The 18,346-nt window shown below is 40.5% G+C and overlaps 1 protein-coding gene across 1 annotated transcript in view; it reads right to left on the bottom strand.

Moving 5' to 3' along the window:
- Window positions 1–18,346, bottom strand: part of POU6F2 (POU class 6 homeobox 2) — a 461,828-nt gene that overhangs the window by 89,870 nt on the left and 353,612 nt on the right. The gene's annotated exons all lie outside the window — the stretch shown is intronic.

The following is an 18,346-nucleotide window of genomic DNA, read 5'->3' as shown; positions in this document are numbered from 1 at the left end:
CCATCACACAGCTTCAGTACTTATCCTTTCACCTGTACCCCATCTACCCACCTCCACCTATATTATTTTTTCCCTCTCATACATATCATTTTAGAAAAATCCCAGACATCCTATCATTTTATTTGTATTCCAGTATGTATCTTCAAAACGCATTCTTAAAAAAAATTCATGCCACTGTCACTCCTAAACATATTAAAAGTAATCCCTTAATATCATGAGATGCTCAGTCAGTGGTCAATTTGCAATTGTCTCGTAAATGTCCTATTGTTTCCTTTTTACAGTGTGCTTGAATTGTAAACTAAATAAGGTCCACATAATGAAATTGGTTACTGGGTCTTTTGATCTACAGGTCCAATTCTCTCAGCCCTTCCTTTTCTTTCTTTCTCTTTTTCTTACAATTTATTTGTTGAAGGAGTCTCCCCACGTGGTTTTGATGTGTAGCCATTCTGGGAATCACGACTGCTTGAAGCCCCCTCAGGGACCACCTAGAAGAAGAGAGCCTGGAGCTCTCACGCACCCTGTTTATGAAACCTTGTCCCCATGTTCCCCCATGTCACCTGCAAACCTTCTAATAACATAGCATTTTGGCTCCTGTTCACCTAGAGATTTAAAAAATCATTAATTTTATTCTTGTGTGTGTGTGTGTGTGTGATTTCTTTCCCTCTCCTTACAATATATGCTTATCCTTATTGAACATCATCTTTTTGGAGGGGGTAACTTTCTGTTCTAAATTATAATTCTGCTAGCTTGGTGTTGGTCACCTCAGCCAGGTTCCTAGAAATGTTCTTGTCAGGTTTTTCCAAATGATTTGGAAGAAGGGGGTGTCTCCTGTTGCCCTTTATCCAAGGATTCTCTTGTTTCAAGTAGGGTCACATTTTGAAAAATTATTAGTTCTCAAGTAGAGAGAAAACAATATATTTATAAGAATTACTGTTTCCATCTTTTCGGTAAATTAAGAAATTCAAACGTCTTAGCTTTTGTGGCGTCTAGTGTAGTGAAGTCAGGTGGAGGCAGTTTGGGTAAAAGTTGGAGGTGGCACAGGGAACATGAAAAGGTGCCCAAATAATGGATTGTCCAAACCAGGACAGTTCTGAGGGTGAAATGGGTGCTATCAACAACTACACCGGACACAGACATACACAGACTGTGCACGTGGAAAGGCATGTGAGGCCCCCAGGTTGGGGCCAGACAGACAGGCTCAGTCCCAGCTGCGCCTGCCCAGCTGGGGGCCGTCCGTGAGTCCCAGCTTCTCTGAGACCTGGTTTGCTCACTCTTAAAAGTGATGTCAGGCCTAAGTGAGAAAGATACAAAACACCCAGTACAGTGCCTAGCATGTGCTCAATGCTCAATAGTATTTTTATGTTTCAAACTGGATCATCATTTTTCTACTGGAAGGTTCTATATGTGTTTGTCCACTTTACCAGTGGGGTCTAGGCAGCCAGAGCATGTCATCTGAGGGCCTCTGGTATCCCATGGTGGGAGAGCCATTTCTGTTTCCCTTGGGTCTATATATCTGCTTTATAACACTTCTATGCTTTGGGAAGTATGATTTCACTCACAGAGCAATCAGATTGACCCAGTGTTAAGAAGGCCTTTCTCTATTATATTCTGCATGTTAAGATCCACCACGTGTTGTTGAGATGGCGGGGAAAAGGAAACATAAAATTAATTAGAAAATGAGGGTCCTTGCTTTGAGGTACGTTTCCTCCCAAATTAAAGAAGCTGGTTTAAAGCAGTCTGACTAAAATCTGCATTTCCCAAAGCCCATTGAGAGGGTAGTGCAAAGAACAATGGGGTTAAAACAATTTGAAAAGAATAATGGTCATAATATCTGTTTATTTATAGTCCTTGCATGTGCCAGGCACTGCTATAAATATAAAAATAACATTTCTTTCATTAGTAATCACTATGTTCATTGAGCAATTTTGCAAATAAATCTAAGAAGATCTAATGATAGGCACTTGCATACTTGCAAAAAGAGTAACTGTTAAGTGACAAATCATCACTTACAACAATTATTGATAGTCCTGGGATATACAGAAGGGTGAGACAGTGTCTATTCTTCAGGGGCTTACAATTCAAGTAAGATAACAAACTTGTTCATGAAAACTACGAAAAAAAGGCTCAAATTGCACATGCTAAGTGCCCAATGTGTGAGTTCAGAGAATGGAGAAATTCCTGAGGTCTGGGCAAGAGTGGGCGCTTCGTGGAAAGAGTCATATGGGAGCCATATGGGACCAGTAGTGAGAGAAGCGCGGGCACCCCTGGCCATTGGGGTAGCACCAGGAGGGCCAGGGAGGCGGGCGGCAAGGGATGTCAGGTACAGGGAGACTCCGAGTGCAGTGAAGGGAGGTGGGAGGTGGGTGACAGTAAGGCCTGAGTACCCAGGCTAAAAGGCCAAGGGGCTTTGAGAGGAGGGTGATGTGAACAGAATGCTCCTTTAAGAAGGTTAGCTTGGCAGTGCTTTGCTAAGTGGATTGGATTCGGGAGACACACAAGTAGGAAGACAAGGTCAGGGAGAATGGTGCTAAGCCCAGTCCTGGGGCCGGATCAAGTGGGGCTGAGAAAAGTTCCAGGCACCTTGGATGTGCAGCTCTATAGCCCACACGTTTTCTGACCAGGGCCCATGAACTGGCTCCTGACTTGCAATTCTAGGTGAAAAGGCTTTTTCCCTTGATAAATCTTCCAGGAACCTAAGCTAGTCAACCAGTGTGGTGCCCTGTGCTTCCTGCCTACCACTTTCTCCTCTTTTCGCTTTGTCTTTAGTATCATCTATTCTTTTTTGGTGGGACCATTTGGTCAGCTTTTAATATATAGTTTAGTTTCTCAGTTTAATAAGCTTATTATTAAATTACACGTGAGTTTTCAACTCCGTAGGTAGTGGTGTAATGTTGAAGTTCCCTGCAATGTGTGTGTGTGGGGGAGGCGGCATCACCTTTTTGGTTGATTTTGACTGTTGCTGACAGTGTTTGGTGTTTAGCAGCTCACCATCATATTCAATATGTTGGGGCACTGATAAGTTTGCTTCCTGAGGTTTTACATGTCTAAGAATTCCCACCTCTGCCTTCTTAAATAGCGAGGTCTTTCAAGGTAGGGTTTTTGAAATTCTTCTGATCTTATCTCAGTAAGAAATACATTTTCCAACAAAAATCAACACATACTTACATACAAAAATATATATATACAGACAAATATATCTGTCTCTCTATATGTATATGTATACCTCTGTCTCTCTATATGTAACTGCATACATATATCTATATGTATTTAACTTAAACAGAAGCTTGAAGAAAAATACATAGCCTTTCTTTGTGTGATATGCCCTGGTATTTTCTATTTTTTACTTTTCTTTTTTTTTTAAATTCTGGTTAAAACCACTAAACCAATGTAATAACCACTCACAATGTGGTCCATATAAAGGTCCAAAAGTTATCATGTCTTGAATGTCAAGACCACCTTGTCTTCTATGACTGCCTGTCTTCCTCATTTACAGAATGTACCAGATTCATTCCTGATGGGATAGAGAGAGAACAGGGGCCTTTTCAGATTGGGGATAAAAGGGTACTTCTGTTCCAGGGATGAATACATGGAATTTGGGCAACCATGATATGGTCAAAAAGAAAGGTTAGTGCTCCAGAGTCATCTGATAACTACTGATTGGGAAAGAGGCCTCCTTTCCCTGTTTCTTCTCAGTCACCTCTGTTTTAGGATGAACTTCCCCCCCACCCCCACCCTGGAAGCTTATCTAATTCCCTGATAAAGCAGAACTGTTTGAAGAGAAGTTGTATATTGCTCCGAAATTCTACCTTCTGAGAATTCCCATTTGAATGTCTAGACTGGGCTATGTTTTAGGATCCCTTCTTTGTATCATTAATGGGGAGATGTGTTTTATAAACACTGAATGAATCAGGAATCACAGCTCAGTGTCAGGGCTATACATTGAAAAGAATCTGGGCTGTCATTTATTTTCTTAAAAAAACAGTATCCCTCACCCATCTTACTCTAAAGACATGATATGGTATAAAGCAGTGCTTATTTAAAAATTAGAACACCAGGACCATAGCTTCGTGGGAACAATCAGCTCCTACAGTTTAAGTTTCTTCCTCCTCTGTTGTGACATTCTAGATTATTTCAATCCATGCCCCAGTTGTAGAGTCATTTTGGCAAGGAGATTTTTCTAAAGGTTTTTTTTATCATTGCTTAGAGCCAAAGGTTTTGTCCTCTGACCTTTTGATTCCCATTCTGCATCTGTAATCAATGTCAAGTCACCACAAGTAAAACTAAAAGGAAGTTAAGTGGAAAAACCAAAAGCAAAAAGCCCAAGGAGCACAAAGCCCTAAGCCTGCCCAGGCGAGTTGCAGAAGCTCACCATTTTGAAATAGTACAATTGCTTGGGTAAGTGAATATTCCGCCCCCCACCCCCACCCCCATTTGTTTGGTGCCTGATTTGTTTCCAGTTGCAGCAGGGAGGTCAGAGCAAGCCAGGAAAATGAATGGACCCAGCCTCCTGCCAGGCTGCCTGGAGCGGGCGGGTGTTCCGGATCAGCGTAAAGCCAGCTCCCTTTCCCAGGCCCGCGATGTAACTCACTGGAGTGGCAAATTACATCAGACCTACAGCTGTAACCCGACATTATGATTAATTTGATCAGTAATTTCTCCTGTTTTTCATTTTAATCGGTGTGACTATTCTGCTGTGGCAGGTCTTTCAGATCTAATTAAGATAAATATCCGCGTAAAAGACTTGGCAGACTTTCCGAGTCAAATCCAGGCATCAAGTGTGAAGACCTGCAGCCCCAGTCAATCACCTTCGGGAAGGGCCATGCTGCTTTCAGCAATGAGCCATTCACACTTAAGCAAATTCATAATCTCCAGCCCTGCTTAGTCATTCTCTCCAACATCCCGGGCAGAAAAGGAAAGAAAGGAAAGCCCAGACAATGTCGTTCTCCCCCTGGGCTCACACTCGCTGACTTCCCCGGACCACATCCGTGACACTATGAACGGACACTTTACACAACCCCTGAATTGGTCTTTCTCAAAAAGATTCTAAATAAATATGTGCGTGTGTATAGATCAAATAAACCCTAAAGTGTGTACTCACACATAGGGAACACGTATCCATATAACTACGAAGGTTTAAAGTTCAGACGTACGCATAGTCTCACCCTTTCATGCAAGCGCACAGCGTGTTGGGAATTGCATTGGCAGGGTTTAAGAAGTTTATTTTCCCACTTTGTTTTCTTTTAGGTCAGCCCAGGCATGTATTTATGCATCCTAAGGCTAGTGGCTGATTTTCTACACGTTCTGTTGGGTTTCTGTTCTTTGAAGATGAAAGTGATAATGAGATCTCCCCCCTAAAGCCGTCTGTCTAATCAGCAGGACCTGCCCGTGCAATCTGGTACAGGCAGACACTGGGCAAGTGCCACGGATTTGTCTGGGTTACTGGGTCTACATCCCACTTACAAGAAATACGAAACGACAGTCCAGGAACTTCAAAAGGGGGGATGTTTTTGAAAACCTTTCTTGCATTTTATAAAGAAAACATTACTTTACAGTGATGGCACAGCTCCCAATTGCCATAAAGCAAATTCCTCTTTGTAATAATAGGAAGGGCTAGTTTGGAAAACAAACATGTGACTGGGGTAAAGATGGTTAATTTAAATGTATTTTGTACACAGGTCCCACACCCCTGATTAAGAGGGTAAAGCATTTCAACAAACTATACTTTAGGATCTTTCATCAAGGAAACAGAACCACATTCTGACTCTGTACGGCCTCTACATCTGGAAGATGATTTTGCTGCTGTGTTGCATGTATCTTGGCTTTTGCTCCTGAAAAAGAGTGTTGTAATAATGGTGTAAAGAAGACTCCTTCGGCCCCTGCTGAGGCAGACAGTCCCAGGTGCACTTTCATGGCTGAATGAAAGCTGGTGGGGCTGCAGGTAGGGTGTGGTCCTCAGTCACAGAGCTTGGCAATCTTGGGCCTAAAAATTGGAATGAGACCTTTTGACTTCTCACAGAGATCCTGTCAGCCATTTCAGCTCTAATTTAGTTAGTGGTCGCAGACCACTTTAATCTTTGTACTTGAGTTTCAATTTGGTAGAAACGGTTTCAACAAAACTTGTATATTTACTAAAGAAAGAGAAGAATGTGTGGCCACATCCTCACCTCCAACCTCAGTGTTACTGGTTCTTGAGCAATGTTAAGATCAAGATTTAGATCAGGAATTACAAGAAAGACCAGACAGGGGAAAGGGAGAGTCTTTCATCCAACAGCATATCTATCTCCATCTTCATCTTCAAGGAAAGAAATCATTATGTGATCTTTTTAAAAAGTTGGAAATCTCTCAATGGAAAAAGACTAAAAAGAGATGGGTTAACAGAGTGGACAAAGTTTTATGTTAGAAAGACCTCAGTTTGACTCTCACCTCTAATAGGTCCGTACTCTTAATTTCCTCATCTGAGAAATGGAGCTTGTGGGAGGCACTTCACTGATTCATTGAACAGAGCTTTGCTATTCAAGAGGTGGGCAGAGGACCAGCTGTGTCAGCATTACCCAGGAGCTGTTTAAAAATGCAGAATCTCCCGGTGGGCCCTCTACAGTCTGAGTCTGCATTTATCAAGGTCCCAGAGAGATTATATGCAAATAAAGCTTGAAAAGCCCTAGTATAGATGAGGTGAGACAACATTTAGCAGCATTTGGGCCTCTCAACCTATAGTAGCTGTTCGTGTTTGGAGAGCATGTTGAAGAGTATGAAAGGATTATGCCTTTCCTCTATTATGTTTTGAATATCAGGTATGAATTACCAGGCTTGAGGTTTTTCTGCAAATATTGGCTAATAACTCAATTTCAGGGTATGGGAGAGGCTCAAGTGGATACCAAAGTACAGATATGGTTGGTTGTTTTCATTCTGTGACAGCTGTGAATCTGGGAGAGGAGTAGGGTAGAAGTTAACACTGGCTCATTCTTTTAAGAAATGAAGACCTAGTTTTATCACATCACAGAAGTAAAGTTAGCAGCAACTCATGCAACCAACACTTTGGGTAGAAAGCATTTTGTTTAAATAAGAAGTAGAAATTTGCTCTTTTAGAAACGAGTAATTGCGAGCCTACTTACAAGACCACAGGTAAATATTCTTAACCCTGGCCCCACACTGGAATCACCTGGGGAGCTTAAAAAATGTTGATGGCCACACTCCATCCCACTCAGGTTCAGTCAGAATCTCTGGGTGGGACTCAGGCATTGGTATTAAAAAAAAACACACACACAAAAAAAAACTCAGGTAATCCCAACGTGCAGCCAATACTGAGAAACACTGCCATGGAGTTTGGAAATTTTCTCTTGAAAAATCGAGCAAGAGATTGAACAAAATACAGTGGCATGAGTGTGGGCATGGCCTCAGTTGTTTGGAGTTGGCGTGGCTTGGATGAGTCAAGAAGAGGGAGAAAGATCAGGCAAGACAGTGAGATGACGGGCACCCGTGACCCAGAAAATATTTCGTTGTGTAGAGGCCTCCCTTTCTGGTATGAAAATACCCACTGTATCGTTTAAGGGGGTTCACTGGCAGAGAAAATGTTATGCAGGTTGTGCCTTGAAGATGCTTAAAATGGATTCATGTGACTGTTACATGCAGGGAGCTTGGAGAATATCCCATCTTTGCTTTAAGCCTTTAATAACTCTGCTTTGTCCAGGCTGGGTCCAAGGACCATTGAGTTTTAGCCTGAAATTGATCAAATTCCTTCCATGGGGTGCAAAGTACTGAAGGTAGTAACTACTCTAAGGAATGTTAAATTTTATAACCGTAGGTAGGAGTACTAGGTTATTTTCCCTCTGATTTAAAAAAATAGAAGTTTCCAAGCCAACCAGAGAGTTTTCCTTGGGGGAAGTGAGAGGGTTAGGGTTTCTCTGAAATCTTCTCCTCTCTAAACCCTTCCCCATTGCTTTGTTCTCTTTAGATGCCACATTTGTAGCCTCACACACAAGGATGGAGAGCTCGGCTCTGGAAAGAACAGCCAGCCTCTGGGAGATGGAGTCCAGCTAAGATAAGAAGGCGCTCCCTAACTTTGGTTCATTTTTATGACAGTTAAATATCTTCTGGTGCAGAAAACTAAGTGATGGTGTCAGGCTGATCCCTGCCAAATGACAGTTCAGACAAAACGTGTGGGGCTGGAAAGGTTGCATCAATCGGGAGCCCACCTGGGCCTTTAGACGCAGACCGCCAGTTCCCAGAAGAGAGTGTTGCGCACGCACAAATGCAGAGAGCTCCCTCCACGGCTGCCTTCATCTGAGGCCTCCCAGGCATCCCCACTGAGTGGCTGAGGACGCGGAATTTCCATTTCCGGTTGAGAACCACTCAGAGACCTGACCTTTGCCATGTGGGTTCCTCTTATACATGAACGAAGAGACTCTGGAACTGGTATTCTCAACATGGCACCTTTCCCTGTCTTAACTCTGCATTCACCGGGCCCCAGTATTGCCGTTTGAAGCCAGAATACCCAATTTAGTTCTCAACAGTAGAGGATGAAAGAAAGAAAACACCAGTGTCTCTGAGGTTGGGTTGTTTTTCTTTTCTTTCTTTCTTTCTTTTTTTTTTTTTAACAGGAAATAGAAAAAGAGCCAGGAAGGGAGTAATGGCCCAGAGACATGGAGTTTTGACTGCCTAGGACTCTAAAGCCTTGCCATACATATTTCAGACTGACTTGACCTGTTGCTTGGAATCTAATACTTCTTAAAATATAGGGGTGGAGAATGAGGTAGTCAGGATATTGAGGAACCTTCTGACCACTGGAAATTCCTCAAAGGACAGGAGGATGGAGTTGAGGTGAGGGAAGGCTGTGCCCTGTCTCAGTCCTACTGATTTCATGGGTTTGGGGCTATGTGGTCCAGTGGTACCCTGCTATCACTTCCGTGCCCTGCCATGGGGAGGCTTGACTCCAGGTGCAGTGGAGTGTGAACAGGAGAAATCATGGGCAGTGAAGAAGAGGGGGAGGAATCACCATCTGAAAGACAAGGTCTCTGAGACCTCAGCTGCCATCAGAGGCAACCCAGACAGACATTTCCTTATTTTTTTGCCTGACTTTGCTTGTTGCCAACTGCAAGGACCATTGTTGGTTTCAGCTTTCCTCGCTCTTCCTTTGTTTAGGGTTTCTCCTTCCTATATTTCTCCATCTTTCTATAGTACTTCCTTTTCTCCACTATCTAGTCCACTGGAGTGGGTCTGTAGACTGTTGCCTATTTTAGGTAAGGAAATGCAAGGTTATTTTAGTTGTGTGGATGCTACAACAATTAGACAAGGAATCCTTAGAGCAATGGAATTTCTATGGGATATTAATTAGTGTTATATGGGGGAAAAATTCAGTTGTAACATAAGTTTGGGAATTTCTTGGTTAAATAATGTTAACTAGAAATCTCTAATGCAGGATTTCTTTTAGCTTTTAGTATTCTAATGTTAATTGAGAAATATCTAGGAGTGACAGCCAGTGTGCAATGCCTATCTATCTATCTATCTATCTATCTACCGTATTTCCCCGAAAATAAGACCTAGCTGGACCATCAGCTCTAAGGCATCTTTTGGAGCAAAAATCAATATGAGACCCGGTCTTATTTTACTATAAGACCTGGTCCTTATAATATAATACAATACAATATAATATAATGTAATATAATACCGGGTCTTATGTAATGTAATGTAATGTAACGTAACATAACGTAGCATAACATAACATAATATAATACCAGGTCTTATATTAATTTTTGCTCCAAAAGACGCATTAGAGCTGATGGCTCGGCTAGGTCTTATTTTCAGGGAAACGCGGGATTATTCTGATTAGAACTGTGAACTCATGAGGCCAATGCATGAAATAATGTACATAAAAATGCACTTTGTAAGTTTCAAAACACACTGCAAATATTAGCCAAATATTATCAGTATTTCTTGAGTATTGCATATGTGCTGTGCGATATGATGTTGTACATATATAGGTCTTTTTTTCCATGCAGTTCAAACCACCTTATTTGTGTTATTTCATAAATAGAATGTGGAACTGGAAAGGACTTAAAGATCATCTAATATGAACTTTTCATGTAATGAGTGACACAACTGAGTCCAGAGATTAGGTGACTTGTCCAAGGTCATGCGGCTAGTTAGTGGCAGAACTGGGATTACCAAGATTCTCCCTGTTTACTGACATGCTAAAAACCACAACTTTGGGAATTTAGAAGGAAAAAAAGTTGGGTTTTTTTTTTTTTTTTTTTTTTATAATATTGGTGGAGAAACCGAGGTTCTGTGGGTTAAAGTGAGAATGCTCTAAGATTACGGGAGCACATGGCTCTCTCCTGCCCCCACATCTCTCCCAGGCCTCTGTGCAGGTTTGCCCTCCCCTCCCTTTGCTAAGTCCCCCTCCCCAGAAACCCTCCCAACCTCTCTGACTTGACACTACAAAGCAGATGTGTAATTATTAGCCTCATTATAGTTTATATGAGTTTTCTGTAGAAGTGCAGTGCATAATTTTATCGTACACATGCATTTTTATATTCCCAGGACTGTTTGCATTTTGCTCAACTTTGAGCGGGTCTGTGTATCTCATTAGATTATCTCCTTAGATTTTAATATCTAGAGTCAAGAAAGGAAAAAAGGCAGGTAGGAAACTGATCATTTTTTGAGTGCCAGCTATTTGTCAAGAATTGAATTCAGTACCCTCACATAAGTCATCTCGTTTAATCCCCACACCAACCCTCCAACCAATGAGGAAATTAAGGTTCAGGATCTTTCTTGGCTGACCTCACCCAAGTGCCCGGCAGCGCCAGCACCCACGCCCAAGTCTGTCTGCTTCTAAAGACCATGCTCTCCCTACGGCACCACACGGCTGTCCTGCAAACCTTCCCTAGGGCCACAGTGTACACCGTAGGTGCTTGATAAACGTTTGTAGATAACGATAAAAGTGCTATCTTTACGACCTGGATAATATTCACTTGCAAGTCTATACTTTGGAAGTCAGTTTAAAGCCTGTGGAAAATTTACCCCTAACGTGTGAGAAATAAATTGAGGCTAAAATCTGAGGACTAGCGCTTGATCATGTAAGCACAAGACTATTGCATTAAGTTAACATAAACACTGGCTATGTTTTGCTCATTCAGAGTGAAGTGCCAGCCAGCACATTTTGGGCATCTTGAATTTCCACTAAAACCTGCATCTATGCACATGGAGGCAAAACAGTTTCAGAAGCCATCTGAACTAGACTTTGGGATCAGTTTACCAGCCATATCCGACAGACAGTGATGGGACTGGAGAGTATGTGTGGCCCCCCAGGCTCATTGTTGAACTCGCTGCAGACAGGCCACGGGTCTGCCCCCTATGGTGGTCAGAGTGGTGTTGTTTTCCTTGAGAAGTTATAACTTGCCCTGTTCAAATGTTGCAAGAATCTCTGCACTCCCTTTGATTTTGGCACCCTTTCCATCTATTGCTACTACTTGCTGGGAGCTTCTGTACTCAGTGGTGTGAAAATGCCACCTACTTTGTTAAACCCCTATCTACATCATTTGACTAATTTGCAGAACAGTACCCAGAAATGGTAAATCTAGACAATGGCAAAGAAGCACCAAGTACATAAGTGTATTCTTGGTAAAGTAATTTCCCCCAGCCACTCTCAAAGCAATATAAACTTTGTGGTTCCTCCTGGATCTCAAATGCTGGTAATAAATTCTTTGAAATGTCCGTAATGTTGAACTGAGGGTTTTTTTTTTTTTTAAGGAGATTGTCTTTCTTTCATAAAAGGAAAAATTGTGCCTTGCAGAGAATGTGGGTACATATGTTTTGTTTATTTTATTCAGTGCTGAATATGGTGGCGTAAAGGGACCCTTCAACCTCTTGCTGAATGAGTGAATCATGAATGAAGCTCTCGATTTGCTGGATGGTAGTATAAACAGAAATAAATTCATCCTCTTTCATATCTGTAGTATAATCAACATGTGCTTAGCAAATTTAGAGCATAAAAAGCATTATTTAATCTTCACAGTAACCCTCAGAATTTGGATGGATTTTCTCATCCATAATAATGAAGTTTCCTTTGGTTCGTTAGCCCAAGAGGAAGCCTTACTTTGTGTCGACTGGTCCAGTTTTGAAAAGATCCTCATGGCCTGAATTGCTTTGGAGAATATTGTCTACATCTATCATTTTCACCAAACTTACTCAATTTCATAAAACCATAAATTAGTTCAGTGAAAAATGTCAGCCAAAACAGTTACTTGATTGTCCTAACATTTCAATCCAATCAGACGATTGGTTTATTAGACCTGTGCAATACACAGTTAAGCACAATGGATTTCCACCCACCTCCCTGCCCCATTCATTACCCAACAAGCACTTGTTTTTCTACTGCACAAATTTGGTGCCATTTTCAAGTTCAACTAAAATGGAATCCAAGATCTGGCTGAAATTTACAGTGGATAGAATGCCATTGACCTTGGAGAATATTTGTTAAATGAATCATTTACACAGCTGGTAGCCAAGCTGGGAGGGACTAGAGTGAGGTGAGTGAGGCACTTATCTGGGGCACAAAAGTTAAGGGTGTGCCCAATACACAATCATCCAGATGAATAACATGTAATGGGATATTTTTAAAAATCAAAATGAACACAAAAATTCGTGATCAACAAAATCAGTATTACTAATTTTTCCTTTTGCCTCAGACTCCAGTATGGCTCAATACTGTTATTAATCCTATATTTAAAATTTTGGCATTTAGTTCATCATGAATTTTGGCATTCATTTTGATTTTTAAAAATTTTTTATTAAAATATTATCTATCTTGATTACCACATTTTTGGGTACATCTTGAATTTTGCATCCAAGATGAGTGCTTCACTTGCCTTACCTTAGTCTTGGTCCAGACTGGGAGAATTCTGCAGTGATTCAGCCCTGTGTAGGCATGGATGTCTGAGTTCTATTAGAGTTTACAATGAACACAAAGGAGTTATAAAAATATGCCTGTGAAAGGTACTAGAATATGCCACCCCAAAATGTGCCACTTTGTCACGGAGATTTTTTTTTGAACTGAAGGCAATTGAGAAGAAGCAGATAGAAGAAAACTTCTCTGCCATTCCATTTACCTAAAAGCAGGACATAAATTTGTAAAGGTGTCCTCCCCCCTCCCCTTCTACCAGGAAGGACAGACATTAATTACTGGAGACAACTCTAGGTCCTTATCAGCCCAGAGATGGCACTAGAGGAATCTATAAAACAAATCTTGCTAAAACTAGCCCTTATCTACCATTAGTTTAGTTTAACCATATATTTACCTTCCCACAATTTGCCACCCCTTGAAACCCATAGTCCTTCTCCTTTGTCTTGTCACTTCTCTAAAAATGTATTGTTCTTTTGTTAAGATGCTGTATAAGTCCAAATTCTAACCACTGACTTTGAGTTATTCATACTGAGTCCTCCCGTGTGTACCTGTGATGCATGTGTTAATGAACTTCTGTTTGTTATTCTCTTGTTAATATGTCTTTTGTTAGTCTAATTTATAGAGCCCCAGCCTGAGAACCTGGGATGAGTAGAGGAAAAATATTTTTTTCTCCCCCTAAACCCATGTAAGTCACTCAACACAGTTTTAGGGGTTAGTAATACAAAACTCCAAATAGAATGGAAGGATTTCTAGAAAGTATTTAATTGTACCCTTTCCCTTTATAGAGGAAGGGTAAAATTAAAGTTTAGTTGTAAAGCTAAAAAACTGAGTCACAAAGCTTTGACTAATGTTGTGCTAAGTGGATTAAGACAGACTGCCGGGAGAGAAGGGGTTGGCCCACGATACTTGGCCTTTTCTCTTAGGAGCTGTGATTGGAGGCCATGTGCTTTAAAAAGGATGAAAGTCATGTCGGTCCAGGTCGAACTACTTCTTAAGTGTTTTGGGTCTTTGTTTTCAAAAGTGATCATGCACTACCTTCTTCATCACTCATCTACTTTGGAACTTAGTACTGAGAGTTTGCCAGTGGGAAAACATCCCAAATGAGAAGATCAGGAGGCTGTGCCTCCTGCAGAGCAGAGGTAGAATTTGGATGCAGTTTTACTCTTGGATGCCTGAGTGGTAACAAGACCTTTACATTAGCAAATCCACATGGTCGGGAACAATTTTACACTGTCTCCGAAGCAACTTCACCTCTGAGGAGGTAACCATGCCCCTCTTTCCTCACACAAGCACAGATAGCTTTCTCTCCCCTAACTGCTTCCCCTGAGCTTTGTCTCCCTCTGTTATTTATTAAGATGTGCAATACGACAAGAAGAGGAAAAGATTATCTTGCTTCCTGCCATGCAAGACGGTATGCAGAAGGCCAAGGTTAAATGCAGCATTTGGTTTCTTAAGCTTCTCTAATGTATAGGTGTGGAAAAGCAATCTGGGACCAGAGCTTACAGCGGTGACTTTCTGAGGATAAAAACTTGACTTTAATTTGGACTCTGTGGCTAAGATAAAATCTGCTTCTGCTATCATTATCCCACTTATGTTTATCCCCACTCTCTTTCCACTCTGCCACCCAGCTGAGTGGGAAGAAATTAACCTGACCTTGAAGAATATTCACAGAATCTTCAAGACTATCAGGTTTCCAATAGCCAATAAAGTTCTAGAGGCCTACTAACATTCAGATCATAGACTCATAGGCCTGAAAAGGATTTTAAAAACCATATAGCTCACACATTTAACAGGTGAGCTAAACAAAGTCCAGAGAACCAATGTGACTTGTCCAAACTCATGTGCTAGCTGGAAGCAGGGTCAGAACTAGGATGAGTCCTCAAACCCTCAAGGTCCCCCTTCCCATTGCACCATAATTAGGTTCCAGTCATACCTAGCTCATCTCCAGATCACTCATGAAGGAACATGCACACATTAGGGCTTCTATACAATGTTTGGAATTTCCCTACTGCGAATGAAAATTCCCAAGGAACAGTCTGAAGAAAAGCCATCTCAAAGTTCATAGAAAAGAGGTATTTATTCCACCATTCTTATGTTTATAGGGTCTTTATCCAGATCAAAATTATATATTGAAATTAAAATTGTACATTGTTTTTTTTACCCAGGAATAATTAGGCCATATCTTTTCCCCCAAAAGTTAGTTGCTACCCTTTATGTTTCTGATCTGCTCCTACCCAACACACTCTACATTTCTAGTTTTAGATTCTGACATAGTCTGCAGCCAAAATAGGAGAATGGACTGATAACCATTCTGGAACCCAAAGGCTAAATTCATCTCACGGATGCATTTTGCTTGTCCCACACACACACTGTTTCCAAATTTGACTTTGGATTTTATATTCAAGTTTGCTTTACTTATTATTTAGACTAACTGCCTGGCCTCTGAAGATCTTTGTGTTTATGATCTATGTTTGGAACTTCTCTCCAAACATGGATGGGTGGGCAGGTTTTGAGTTTCAATAGAGAATCTAAAGACAGACATCCAGGGGTCAGCTTCTGGTTTCCACTCTGGACCAGCAGCCCTCCTATAATCCTGAGTGATCAAAATTCGTGGATGAATTTATTCCTCTATCTGGGCTTCTCTGAAGTGATGATATTTTAGACTCATATCTGTCTTGAAACAACAAGCTGGTTTTGTAAATGCAACCCATTTCATGGAATTGAGCTAAAGAGTGAAAAAAATTATATTGCAATATTATGGGAAAACGTCACAAGAACTATTCCAGGAATTTTAATCTAGAGTATTACTATCTGCCAGCATTATTAATTTATTTCACTTCTAAAAATGACCTCTCTTAAATATACCTACATAAGCCACTTTCATTTATTATTTTTTCTGAATACATGACATCTGTATAATTTCAGAAATAATTGTTATCTTTCAGTTTTTTTAACAAAAATATATTCTGAATTACTAGCTTTCCTTAACAATCTAAGTTGCATAGTTCTAAACTAATATTTCTCAGATTTTGAATAACGTAAAAAGATAAAGCCCACATGCAAATAAAAAAATTTTTTAAATAGAATTTAAGCTGTCATATACAAATTTAGTTGGCCTTTATTCCCTTAATAATCTCCAACCAAAACCACTTTATTCTAGTTCATAAAGATCATTACCTTTGACAGCTAAATATCTTTGGAGTTCCTTTTACACACTTTTCTTTTTAAAATGTTTAAACATTCCATGTTCACAAACTCAAGAACCTTTCAGCTAGTATAGAAAAAACCCCAACATTTCAAAACCATGGAGTTCTCCATTTCCTTTACACATGCCTGTAATAACGGGTGGGAGGGGGAATCCTTTTATTTCTACTGATATAGATTTATTCAAAATCAGTTCTTTATCCATTTGGTAATACTTTTAAAAGTTTTCCCCAAATCACTCCTTTGGTAGTCATTCATTAGATCCACAGAAGTTAAACTATTATCTTAACAGTGGATTAATTAAGTTTATAAATTAAAACTACAGCAGTAAAAAAATTGGAATATTCTCTCAGGGTTTTAAAGAAAGAATTGTGGCTCTGAGCCCTCATTTGTTGTGAAAACAAAACAAAACAAAACAAAACAGCCCCTGGATGTCCATGGAAAACCATGAAAAGAACTTTTAGAAATTCTAATAGAATTTATTTCCATGAAGCTGAGTGGTCACCTCATCTGAAGTCCTGTCAACAGCCATTCAAATGGGTTGTGTACACTTGGCTTTCATTGGCTGATAGAGATTGATAAGATATTGACAGTGTTCAGAGAAGGCTGATGTCCACTGAGCTCAAAGCTTTCACTCAGCTGTAAGAACTGACTAGTGGAGTATGTACAGCTGGAGACAGACGGAGCTAAGTAACCTCATCCCTCAGAGGGGGACAGGTTTTTTTCTCGGGTAATTTAACTTATTTTGATGGCTTGGAAAGAGGAAGTGTTTAATCACATGGTGTACAGGTACACCTAATTTAACTGTTCTTAAAAAGCATCAAACATTCTCTGGGATAATAGCTTTGAATTCCAAATGCTGACAACATTAGGATCGCTGTAATCATGCCCCTTGTAAATTTGATTATATCTATTTTCTCTGTAGATGTCAAGTGTACAATGAAGACTTTTTAAGCCTGTGTCAAGTTTAGTCCTGGTATTACGCTGTCTCATACTTGTGAGATTTTAAAAAAATACGTCTTTAAACTCGACTCAGGAAAATGTTCAAACTGAAAGTAGCCATGACCCAAGTGCCAGGGAAAACACAATTACTCATCCTACCCCAATAGTTTCATTTCCAGGAAAACTTTGGGCCACCACTGAGAATCTAAGTTCATAAGAAAAAACGTTATGGGACAACAAACAAAGTCGGTTCTAAAATACTGAGTGCCTTTCTCTGTCTGTGTACCAATTCATTGTCACTTTGTATACTTTCCCATTTCGGGCCTAAGGGTGTGATCGCTCTTGTAGCCCTAAGGTATGGAAGGGCTGCGTGACCCACATCAAGGTGTGGGGGAAGCTGGCATATGAAATGAGTGCATAGGCTGCTCACTCTGCTGGACTTGGTCGCTGTGCCACAAGTACACTGAGTCATCATCGGGAGTCTCACCGGGAGAAACAGCATTATGTAAGTCTAAAACTGAGCCATTCGTTTCCGGATCTGATGTGTTGACATCACAGTCATTGTAACTTGAAACTAATTTATTACAAAGGCCTCCAAGTTAAGAATGGTTTCCTGAACTATAAACTTATATATTCTTGAATGTTCCTCAATGATAGTGGATTAGAGATGAGCTTCCATGGTTAGCCTGAAATATTTATTTTAGAGGCCCTCAGCCTCACAGTAATAAAGTAAATATACAGAAGCTTTATTATTTTTTTAAAAATAATTTTGTAAACATCTTTATAATGCATATTTGTGGAGGCTCTTGGCATGCATTCAGAGTACTTGTTAGTCCATGGAGTGATGGTTGGAATCTGGGACATAAGACGGGGGCTAAATTTCTTCACCCTCTTAACCCCAGAGAGTCTTTAGAAAAATAGAAACAAAAGAGCACAAAGTACTTAAGGTAAGACACTGTTGTATTCATAATATAGAGAAATAACCACCATGCCTCATGGACAGGAGATGCAGTTCTCCACGGGGCTACAAAACTGTGCTAGTAATAATTTTAATTGGATGCTATCTTTGCTGCCTTCAAAAAGTATCATAAAATGGAATTATTACAGGCTGCAAGTGCACTTGCAGTGCCGGCCTCTCACAGGAGAAAGCAGATAACATTTATCCTTTGCAGGACCACATCAATGGGCTCCATTTGTTTCCTTCACACTGTATCCCCGGTTGCTGGCTATTTGCTTCCTCTTCCTTATGTCTAAGAGATCAATTTGAATTAGATACTACAGAACTGGACGCTCAGTTTTGCT

The sequence above is a fragment of the Rhinolophus ferrumequinum genome, chromosome 20 (genome assembly GCF_004115265.2).
Source record: "Rhinolophus ferrumequinum isolate MPI-CBG mRhiFer1 chromosome 20, mRhiFer1_v1.p, whole genome shotgun sequence".
Lineage (NCBI taxonomy): Eukaryota > Metazoa > Chordata > Mammalia > Chiroptera > Rhinolophidae > Rhinolophus > Rhinolophus ferrumequinum.
Note: the sequence above shows the minus strand (reverse complement) of the source record. Positions and strands in the feature narration are given on the sequence as shown.